This window comes from Ictalurus furcatus, chromosome 19, assembly GCF_023375685.1.
Source record: "Ictalurus furcatus strain D&B chromosome 19, Billie_1.0, whole genome shotgun sequence".
Lineage (NCBI taxonomy): Eukaryota > Metazoa > Chordata > Actinopteri > Siluriformes > Ictaluridae > Ictalurus > Ictalurus furcatus.
The window spans coordinates 5,687,075-5,699,463 of record NC_071273.1 but is presented as its reverse complement, the minus strand read 5'-3'; the positions used below and the strand labels follow the sequence as shown (position 1 = coordinate 5,699,463).

The 12,389-nt window shown below is 35.5% G+C and overlaps 1 long non-coding RNA gene across 2 annotated transcripts; it reads left to right on the top strand.

Moving 5' to 3' along the window:
* Window positions 1-495: 495 nt before the first annotated feature.
* LOC128623098 (uncharacterized) lies at window positions 496-7,688 on the top strand. 2 transcript variants are annotated; one of them, XR_008388529.1, is made up of 3 exons: window positions 496-1,649; window positions 4,003-5,602; window positions 6,553-7,688. It is a non-coding gene; the product is annotated as an uncharacterized LOC128623098 (long non-coding RNA). The 2 variants fall into 2 exon arrangements; XR_008388530.1 differs by lacking the exon at window positions 496-1,649 and having other exon boundaries at window positions 2,414-5,090; window positions 5,434-5,602.
* The last annotated feature ends 4,701 nt before the right edge of the window (window positions 7,689-12,389 follow it).

Here is a 12,389-nt window from a genome sequence, read left to right as displayed (position 1 = left end):
CATTCATCACACCAGGTCATTTCTATTTTGAAAGAACAGGATATGGGAATATGGGGAAATCTATGTACCACCCAAACTGAAAGCTACAGTCAAGGGCGGGCAAGTAGACATAACACACACACACACACACACACTCTCTCCCTCTCACACACTTACTACAATAACTTTATAAGAATAATAAAAAGGAATATTAAGATATTTTAAGGGTAATATCTTATAATAATAATAATATATATACTCTTTATAAAAACAGAATAATAGGATATGTGGGACAGTAGAAGGGTAATATAATGATATTATGAAGTAGGAAGTACAGTAAACCGTGTTTTCAAGCAGTATAACTATATATAAAATAGAGATATAGAGCTAATATGAAAATAAATTATAAACTAGAAATGCAGGCTCGAAAGGAAGGCCTTAAATTTAAGAAAGAACCATGAGGAGCCATTTATAAGGGTGGCTGAGTCAAGCTGCCCCCCCCCCCCCCCCCCCCCCCCCGCGAGATAACAGTAAGACCAAGGTCACTCTAGATTGTTTAGTCTTGTCCACTTTCTATTTTACGGGTTATTCAAATTCTCTGGTTTCGATTCTCTGGGTAATTCAAAACTCTGGTTTCTGATTCTCTGTGTAATTCAAAACTCTGGTTTCTGATTCTCTGTGTAATTCAAAACTCTGGGTTTTTATTTTCTGGGTTATTAGAAATGCCTGAGTTCTGATTTTATGTGTAAATTAAAACCCCTGGTTTCAATTCTATGTGTAAGTGAAATAGCCCTTTTCTGGAACATAAGAGTAAGGTAAATGAGCTCTTTTTTAACCCTATTGGTAGTGAGATCATAGTCTTCTTGAAACATATGGGTTATTTAGTGTGTAAGTACAGTATAAATACTGGAGCTTAAGCTCAGGGTATTGGGATCACCTCTGAGAATTCTCATTGGTGTGGATCTCGTGTGGTGGAACGGAACAATAAAGCTGGACCCTTGCTTCTTCTCACTCACGGCTGGTGTATTTTTTCTATCTCCAACTGGGCTCAGAGGTAGATGTGAGTATTGGCTTCTAAGTTGAATTTTAAATGTTTTTGGGTAATAGGCTAAATTTGAGCCAACACAATTTCTTCATGAAGATATTGTAAAGACGTTGTTGTTTAACCCTGAGCAGGGCATCAAGAACTCCAAAGATTGTGTCTTAAGTCTGAGGGTTCTTAAGGAGGTAGAAAAAACATTTAAAGATGATGTTTTAAAAGAAATGGTTGTTTCATCCATAATGGTAAAAAAGAAAAATAGTTGTACTCCAATGTGAAATAAATCGGTGGAGACACAATGGGAACATTTCTGTTCCACAGTCTATAAGGATCCCCACTCTTCATGTAGTGTGAAAAATGTACACACCCTGTGACTACATTACGTGAGGTTTAAATATTTTTAATATGTGTTGGTAACAAGACAAATCTGTTGTACATTTGGTATCTGGTGATTTTAGAATTAGGCCCCAACTGTCAAATATGTTTTGTGAATGTCTTTGTCAGGCAAAGAGCACGATGGCATGGAAAGAGTATACAAGAGTAATCGGGGTGATCTAATGCTTAGGAGTTCTACAGTACTTCGACTTGGGAACATTCAACAATACCCTCAGAGAGAGAGGCATTATCTAAGGTACGTATATTTAATATAGATCAGATCACCAGTATGTCTTCACCCACTCCTGATCTGGAGTCAAAATTTTTACTTTTTATTTCCTTGTATGGGTTTATGACAGTGAGCAGACATATACACTATAAGCCAAAGGTATAGAAGCAGGTGAGTTATTTTTAAAGGTTCCAAAATAATTGAACGGCTAAGGCATATTTCCAACAGAACAGAATATATTAGACATTTAGTGTAAACTAGTGTAAAAAAAAATTATCTGACATATTTCAGTGAAAATATTTTTCTATATTAAATGCATTATATTATAAATGATAGTACAGTCTTTGTTGATCAGTTACCAACTCATACTTTATAACAATTTGTTTAGGAGCATCTGAATCTGGCAAATAACTGTTGTTGTATTTAGGCATACAATAAAAGTTAATACACAAATTAGGAAGAAATGACTTGTACACTACTTGTGCGTATATTAAGTCAAACCATTTTGTTCAAACTTCAGCATGATCCATAGAGTAGCAGAAACTTATGGCACCTTATGAATACCATGTGAAGGATTACGTTGACTAGTCACTTACAGTTGCAAAGACATGTCCTTGTGCAGGCTTACCTTCGCACCAGCATTGCCCATTGGCCCCTCTTCTCCCACGTCAAAGTATAAGAAATGGCAAAAAGTAAAATAATATATATAAGAATATATTTTATTAAATATAAGACATTATAAGGAAAAAGCATAATGATATTATTTAACAAGGTCTGCCAAGGCTCTTGCCTTAAGTGTAAGAGCATTATCAGTATTGTACAGTAGTTGGGACAGTAGTTAGCTTTCAGATGTCAGATGAAAAACATCTTTTTGAGTCACAGTGCCAAACTACTGCAGAATATTTTGATCCTTATTTTTCAGCCTGAAGGACTGGCATTTATTTAATGGACAGATGGCACAGCCATTTACTTAGTCAGAGGATTTAGAAATTTCTTTAAGAAAGGTTCATTGTTTTTGTTCTTTTATCATAGCTTCAGTTTGTGTACTTACTTTGGTTTGTGACTTAAACTGTTTTATTAGGTACTGACAGATTTTGTTAACAGGGAACGATGATAGGTGAAGATCAAGTTACCAAATAAAACTGTCCATATGTATATTTGTCTGCTATGTATCTGTTTAAGCACTACTTTAATAGAGATATAAAGAGAGAGAGACCCATTAACTAATTCATAGAACCCCTTTCTACCTTTTCAAGTTTGATACACATGTTTCTTTTCAAGCATTGTGTGCAGACGTTGCAAGTCATTAGTCTGAAGGTTACGGGTTCCTTAGATTTTTGCTTCTTCAGCATCAGAAAAAAGGCTAAACAAAGACTAAACTCAGAAACAATATAACTGTCTGGTTGTGATCAGAATAAAAGGCAACGTGAAAGGTGACTTAATTCCCAGTGAGATTTCTCTATGTTCTATATGACCTTTCTACAGTATGTGCCATTAAGACCTAGTTTCCAGCCATCATTACAGCACGGGAGAGGAAATGTTGTTCATCAGATGTGTGATGTACATCTAAACAATCTGATAACAAACTACACACAACATTTATGTTTTGAAAAATAGCATTGGACCAAATCCATAGTTTACATCATCTGTATATTTAATCTATATCACAAGTACTGAACAAGTTAGAGGAAGAGAATATGTAGATTTACTTTTCATTGGAACTTTATTGTTTATTTTGATCTGTCTTGATTCATTTTCATATTCAGTTTTTTTTTAAATTCATTTTATTATTATTTTTATGAACTACCTTCAACCTAGGATCATCTGGCATCTAACATAACGTGTGAATGTAGGAACATGGATTTTCACTATGCACTCCACTGGCACCCTAGCTGAAAAGAAAGTTAAACATGTTAAATCTTCAAAGGTCAGGCAGTGGCGGAGTAAGGAAAATAAAAGCACATCACCTATTTAGATTATATCTATGATTAAGTTCACATTCAATTAGGAAATGAAGCTCATGTTAAGGCTAATTCTTCCACACATGTCTTCAGAAGAAATTGATGATCAGTTCCCTAGGCATTGTGTCTCAATTTAAAATAAACACTCACATGCAGATACAGAAGGTATGATATTGTGCACAGAGGCAAGATAGACAGGGATATTTGAAATGAAATTTATCATATATATTAACTATCATATCTATTTAACATATCTATTTAAATACTTATTAAGGTTACTGTGCTAGCGAGTGTATCATATGTTCTCTGACGTTTTTTACTTGCTCTAACAATACCAGATGGGAATGATCATTTTTCTATGACAAACCTTGTTCTCACTAGAATATAGTTCTGTTTGAAAAGCAGTTTTGTCCTCACAGTTTCATCACAAGATTCAGACGTGGATAAATTTCAACATGGAAGGAAAAGTGAGGCGCTAACATATTTTGACCCAGGTACAGCTTATTTGAAGCAAAGAAAAACCCCAACAAGGGAACTACTGAAACAACACCATGAACACTCCTAGATTTCACCTGTTTTTAATAAGGATAATGAATTGTTGCAATTCCTGGTTGAGCTTTGAAAGATCAAGAGCAGCGTTATTAACATGGCCTTGAGAACACAAGGTAAGCTTGTGCTACTGCTTAGAAATGTGCTGTAGATAGCCATGTATCAACTATGCTTGAGAAATAAGCTGACATCAGAAGTCCACATGACTTGTCTCCATGTTTCAAAGCTGTGCTGTTTGTACGTGATAAGTTATTAAAGGGATCATGACATGATTTTTTTAAATCTTCCCTGAGGTGTAATTATAATATTAGTAAAGTTTTTTTGGACAAAAAACATACAAAATGTAGTAATTTATAACTTGTTTCTATGCTTTCTCTGACCCTCTGACTGAAACGACCGTTTTTTGTCCTTTAATGTCCTTCAATGTAACCACCCACGGCCACGGATCACATGCACTCTACTGTCTTCACTCCTATTGGTAGTCGCTACACCAAGTCTTGCTGTAGGGTCAGTCATATACAAATGTATTTGCCCGTGTGATGTCACAAATCCTGCCACATCCAAATGAGCCGTTTTTGGATAAATGCTCTTTATGTACTGAAAAGGATGTATTAAGCTATGAAACCTGCAGGACGTTTTAATGGTACAATGACCTCCTATATGTTAAAAGATTAAGGACAATTTTATTTTAGATTTAGATTTCTTATGTCATGACCCCTTTTAGGTTTGACTTAAATATGAACAAATAAATTTAAATGTCTACGTTCATGCCATTGATAAAATGACTTTTCAGTTAAAAGCAAATTCGGGCTTGCAACAACTGCAGCTCTTCAAGGCTTCGATGATACAGACACCAAGGCAGAGGAGGACATCTTCCACGAATTGATTGAAGGCAGTCCACATTTAAGCTTAACTGTAAGATGTCCAGAGAAAAATCTTTTTGCTGGATTGCCTGAAGGTAAATAAATTATAGAATTTCAGACATTCTTTCAAGGGCTCCAGTGTAACAATATCCTGAGGACAAAAGAAAATGCGTTTGGGATAGAGAAACAAACCCAATGTTACACTGGTGGGGCATCCTTAGTTTTACTATTATTGTTGTTGTTGTTGTTGTTGTAGTAATGGAAAATCCTTGCCTTATAGCAGCAAAGAACACTCATAGGTGTTTAATGGTTCATTTACACATTCACGATTTCTTAGTACATCAATCTTATCACATGCACACTATACATTTTGGATGTAAACTATTAATAAAGTCCTAAGTAGCCTTTCAAATATCTTGAAATATGCTTACTCATTAGGTAAATCAGGACTTTTCTCTGCTGTTCAATGCTGAAACATCCAACAAGTTGCTTGAGAGGTGGGAGACCGCATTCAAGCACAAGATCATAAACGAAGCCAAGTCTCTTACTTCAACAGCAGAAATTCAGTGTCTTCTCAGTGCAGCTGGGGGACAAGGATCTGAAAACGGTAGGCATGATTTGTGATGTCATAGTTTCAGATTTGCTCTGGCTTCTTGTATTGTATTTTTGCTCTGGCTTCTATGTATTTTTGGATTTTATTGTGTGTGTATATATATATATATATATATATATATATATATATATATATATATATATACGACCACTCCTTCAGATTGGGACAGTGACATTTCATCTGTGATGCTACTATTGCATCTCCTGCCACCTTCTTCAGGGAGGAAGAAGTCTAAGATCAGTCCAACTGACTGTCATGATGTCTTTGTGAATTGTTTTATTATTATTATTATTATTATTATTATGGTTATTTACTTGAAGGAATCAATCACCCAAAAATTTTAATTTGCTGATTATGTACTCATTCTCAAGTCAACCATGATGTATGTGACTTTCTTTCTAAATTCGAAAATTTGAAAACAAATCGCTAATCAAAATGTTTTTAACTTTAAATCTGTGCCACTTGTCAGCTCTTTGAATAACTGTTCTATTATTACTGTGAAGCTGTCTAAATGTACATTTTGAATGCTCAAAAAGATGGCACCCATTCACGTGCATTCTATTGACTTACAGAACTCGAATTTCCTCTGAAAATTCTTTGTGTTCGGATGAAGAAAGAAAGTCATATAAATCTTGGGCGGCCTGAGGGTGTATCAGCAAATTTTCTTTTTTGGTTGAAATATTCCTTTTATGAAGTTGTCCTGAAGTTGCCAGTAATACATAAAGAATGATACAAACCGGCTTTATTTTGCACATATTGAATTAAGAAGGTTTGATGTGTTTCTTAATTATGATTATAGCACATTTTTCATCACAAAGTTGAAGAATATGTTAAGGACCACATTTCATGGATTTCATTTGACAGATTTCATCATTGCACATCATAATTGGTGTATATTTTTTTATTTTTAATCTAATTTTTATTGTTGCTGTTTTTTTTTCCAGTCATCCACCAGTATTGAAGGCCATCTCAGTGCCGGGGAGGGCAGCCAGCCGTATCTACTGGCATTAGGAAGGATCAAGGGCAGGATTGACAAATTCTACATGGTTGTGGATAAGCACCTCATCCTTTGCACAGGAACCAGCTCCTTGAGTGCTACAGATGAACTCTTCAAAGTCCACTATGTGTTCAACCTGTCGTATGAGTAAGCCCTTGTCAACATCTTTATCTTCCTGCAGACTACAATCTACAACATTGATGTTGGTCTTACCAGTGAGTCTCCCAGAGTAAAGGAATTGCGTGCAAAGCTTTTGAGCTAGGTTAAATGTTAGTGTTTCTGTTGTCAAAGTCTGCATGCAAAGCCACGAGGGTCACACACAGTTTCTATCCTTCATTAGAGGTTAAGTTGTTATGTGCGCAGGGTGGCTGTAGGCGACAGTTTTGTGGACAAACTTTGTACAGAACATTTCTCAGAGCATCAGCATGCATTTAAAGTACACAGATGTGACTTGGGTGAACTTGTAAAAGCCCAGAGTTTGAAGTTCTACAGGCGTTTTGATCTACAGAGTCCATATGGGTCAGATGATGGTGAATATATTGTACCGCAGTTCATGCTGGTTTGTTACATCTAAGATACCGTGTTGAAAATAAAAATTCAACTTGATACAGCAACTGATGTGTTAGCTGTTCCTTTATTGACGACTACACACATTTTAAAGATATGCATTTTTAGGCATACAGAGTGTAGATTACATTGAATTACCTCAATCTGTGTATGAACATTATTTAGTGTTGAAAATAACTCCCTTAGTGTTGAGCTGTTGACACATTTAGTGTAGATTCAACACTTGCTTAGTGTAAATGGAGCCTAAGAGGAGTAAAAAACTACACCAATGGTGTTAACAGTAAACACTTACAGTGCTTTTTCAACACTATGAGAGTGTAGAAAAAAATAACACTATTTAAAGTGTAAATGTAACTCTATTTATTGTGGACCTATATAAACTCTGGATAAGTGTTAATTTTAACACTGTGAGTGTGACTATAACACTTTAAAATTTGCTGTGTATCATGGACAGTGCACTGTATGTTACATGACCTGTCATGTTGCTGAGTTGCTGTTATAGAAAATAAAACAATTCTTTCTGATTTGAGAAGCTGTGCTGTGGTGTACTGTAATGCCTTATAAATTGCTATTTTATTCACTGTTAGTGGTTTTGTGCTTGACTAAGTGTGCATACTTTTTTTTTTAGTCCTGACCAACAATAACAAGTGGGTATCTTTCTTTTCTGCATTATGGAAATTTTTTTTGCAAGCAGCTTCCTTTCCCACGGTAGGTATATCTCTAGGCTCCTCCTACATTTGCATTCACTTTGCACAGCAATACTGTGTTACTTTGGCATGGTATAATATGCAGCTCACATCGTGCTTGGAAGATTTCCACAACAGCATCTGTGAACATGGCAAAACTCAGTCCATCGGCCAAGATGTTCTTCATCTTCCTTAACATTATGATTGCGGTAAGTTTATACTTATAATGATTCAACTTAGAGTCACTTTAATATATACGTGTCAGTTGTAAGATCCAGTCTCTTATTGGTGCCTTAATGTACTTGATAGTTTATTTTGTTGCATTCTTGTTTACTTTTAGGTCTCTGGGATTGTTGTTTTCACCTCAGGTCTGTTCGTGCAAGAAAAGCATGAGGTGTGAAGACCGTCACACTAATATACTGTACAGATGATTAATCATATAAAATACACCCCCCCCCCCCCCCCGCCCCACACACACTGTTTCGTACGACTAGTATCGAATCACCAAATTGCAAAATTTAGTGTTGTGCAAGAAAATGGCAAGCCTTTTGAACTTTTTATGGTAGAAGTGTAAGAAGTCATGACTAAATTTTTACTAGTAATAATTCAAATTCAAGAAATTTCATTTAATTTGTCATAGTCAGAATTATATTTTTTTCCTTAGTCAAATGTAAATGTACATACTGTGAATTTCTACTGGTAAAAATTGTACTTCAGAGATCTGAAATAAAAAAAAAGGTATTTGTGAAAACTATGGCAATCTGTTTTATCTTTTAATCATGGCTTTCTTGATCAGGAATTCGATTTCAACTAGTAAAAACTAAAATCAGGTTTTCACCATTAAGAATTCCAGTTTCACTAGTGGAAATTAAAATTTTACTAGTAAAAATGTACATTTTGATATCAAGAATTTAATATTTTAAAAGTGGAGATACAGTTTTCAGATTGAAAACTGAATTGTAGATCTGAGAGACAGGAATACAATGGTGATTTATTACTAGTCAAAATTGAATTACAGATATCTTTAATGTAATTATTTACTAGTAAAAATGTGAAAAATATAATTCTGACTTGTGAAAATTTAATTTAAAATATCTTGAATTTGATATTCTTACCATTAAAAATATTAGTAGTTAAATTGCTAGTATAATTTATATATAATATAATAATGTAATAATATAATTATGACTCCAGTTTCCTCCCCCAGTCCAAAGACCTGCTTTGTAGGTTGACTGGCATTTCCAATTTGTCCGTAGTGTCTGAATGTGTATGCAATTGTGCCTTGCGATGGGTTGGCATCCCGTCCAGAGTGTCCCCCGTCTTGTGCCCCGAGTTCTCTGGGATAAGCTCCAGGCTTACCCGTGATCCTGTGTAGGAAAAGCGGTACAGAAAATGGATGAATGGAATTCTTATACTTCTACCATTTAATGCTTGCCATAGAAATCTGCGCTAAATAAGCTGGTTGATCATCTGTGTGGTGAGCATGATTTACATTTTCTTTTTGATGCCATTATATGTCTTATGCTTACTTCAGAAAACCTTCATGTGTTCTAAAAAAAAATTACACTGAACTGATAACAGACCAAAGGTCATAACTTTCCCAGATTGTCTCCCAACATGTTTGGTTTGTCCATATTTAACAGCACATGCTTTTTCCCTTTTTTTGTCAGCTTGTCGAGCATACAGTAAAAATTTGCTTTGCAACTGGTTCTGCAATGTGCCTTGCTGCTGTCTTTGGAGTTTATGGTGCTTACAAAGAGAACATATCTGCACTGTCTGGGGTGAGTGTGTAGGTGGAAAGGAAAGTGAAATTTGTAAGGTAGCCCAGGATAATGTAGGAATGGATGAATACTTGTTTTGGTGAATAACTTTACTGAATATGAAATGATTGAGAGCCACAAAAGGCCACATATAGAGTAAAAATAGAGCTTTTCAACTCCATAGTATTTCTCACTTCCAATTTGTCCATTGTTACAATCCTTGTCATGTTCATGTATCCTAGAGCAGCTTTCTCTCAGTGTGGAATCCAGGAAGTGAAAACACGGGCTCTGTGGAAATCACAACTCACCATTACCAAAAGTATTATATGATTGATGTGTTTGACTGGTTAACCATAACTACGTGTTTTAGAGAACATTTTGATTGGAAATCGCAAAGTATACTACGAGTCATCAAATATATTTCAGGAGTTTACCCAGAAATTAAACTAAGAATATCTAGAAAGCACAAAACAGCTTATCTTATGTTATCTACAGTGCCAAGAGAAGCCCTCACACCAACACCACTTTTTATTTCATGATTTGTGAGCGATTTCTTGTACTGGCAAAAATTTCCATTATCATTTCTCTCTTGCAGTTTGTCTTCCTGAAGACTATGGCAATTGGTGGCCTGATTCGTATTGCCGTTATAATATCAGTCCCTCACTTGCAGGTATTACACTTGTTAAACTACTTGAGCCTTAATTTCCGTTTCTGTTTCTGTTAATTTAACAGTTATCTACTTTTACACCTCTCAGATTTTCCAAGAACACATCAACAATAGATATCCTTTACGTACTTCAGAAGATGTGTACAATATCATCATGAAAGTGCTTTACTGCATCATATTTCTCACTGTAAGTACTATACTTTTGGTTATGATAATGACCCTGAAGGTATTTATCAAGAAGCTAACAGGACAGAAAAAAATGCTGGTACAGAAAACATCACAGGTATAGTGGTGCTTGACAGTTTGTGAACCCTTTAGAATTTTCTATATTTATGCATAAATATGTCTTAAAACATCATTTGATTTTCATACACGTCCTGAAAGTAGATAAAGAGAACCTAGTTGAACAAATAGAAAAGACAAAAGTAGTATACTTGGTCATTTATTTATGAGGAAAATGATCCAATATTACATATCTGTGAGTGACAAAAATATTTGAGCCTTTGCTTTCAGTATCTGGTGCAGCGATAATTGCAACTAAACATTTCCAGTAACTTTTGATCAGTCTTGCACAATGGCTTGCAGGAATTTTAGCCCATTCTTCAGTGCAGAACAGCTTCAACTCTGGGATGTTTGGGTTTTCTCACATGGACTGCTTGCTTCAGGTCCTGTGGAAGGATATTTCTATTGGATTAAGGTCAAGACTTTGACTTGGCCATACCAAAACACTAACTTTAGTCTTCTTTAACCATTCTTTGGTAGAATGACTTGTGTGCTTAGAGTCGTTGTCTTACTGCATGCTCCACATTCTCTTTAGACTCAGTTCATGAACAAATGTCATGACATTTTCCTTTAGAATTCGCTGGTATCATTCAGAATTCATTGTTCCATCAATTATGGCAAGTCATCGTGGACCAGATGCAAGAAAACAGGCCCAAACCATGATACTACCACCACCATGTTTCGCAGTTGAGATAAGGTTCTTATGCTCGAATGTAGTGTTTTCCTTTCTCCAAACAGAACATTTCTCATTTAAACCAAAAATTCTATTTTGGGCTCATCCATCCACAAAACAATTTCCAATATTCTTGGCCACTGGCTATTTCCAATAGACTTGGCCATGTGAGCTTTAGCAAACTGCAGAGGGGCAGCAATGTTCTTTTTGGAGAGCAGTGGCTTTCTCCTTGCAACCCTACCATGCACACCATTGTTGTTCAGTGTTCTCCTGATGGTGGACTCATGAACATTAACATTAGCCAATGTCAGAGAGGGCTTTAGTTGCTTAGAAGTTACCCTGGCTCCTTTATGACCTTGCAAACTATTACATGTCTTGTCCTTGGAGTGACCTTTATTTGTTGACCTCTCATGGGGAGGTTAATAAAGGTCTGAAATTTCCTCAATTTGTACATATTCTGTCTGACTGTGGATTGGTTGAGTCCAAACTCTTTAGAGATGGTTTAGCAACCTTTTCCAGTCTGATGAGCAACAACATCGTGCCAAGATACACTTCCACATACATGTGTTTTGAATATCAGACTCTGATAGATCCCTGTTCATTAAATAAAACAGGGTGATCACTCACACCTGATCATTATGCCATTTATTGAAAACACTTGACTAATTTCACCTTCAAATTAACTGCTAATCCTAGAGTTTCACATACTTCACATGCGACTAACAGATATGCAATATTGGATCATTTTCCTCAATATATAAATGACTAAGTATAATATTTTTGTCTCATTTGTTTCATTGGGTTGTCTTTGTCTACTTTAATCTGATGATGTTTTGATGTTTTCTGATGATATGTATTCAGATATATAGAACATTTTAAACATTCACAACAACACAGTAATGTCATGCTTTCTACACTTGGTCATTTGAATGACTGAATGATGGTTGAATGAGCAGCCTGTTACAGTCGGGCCTCAGTGTTAAAGCTGACATGTGCAGAAGCCGACATTGTGTTGCAGCAGATGTCATAAGAATCCTAACTTGAAATGACACCCACAATTACTGAATCAGAGCAAAAAATGCAGATATCACATGCAATAAAGGGAAAGTACGATTTGCCCAATTGGTTTGTTTAACATGTAAATCATTA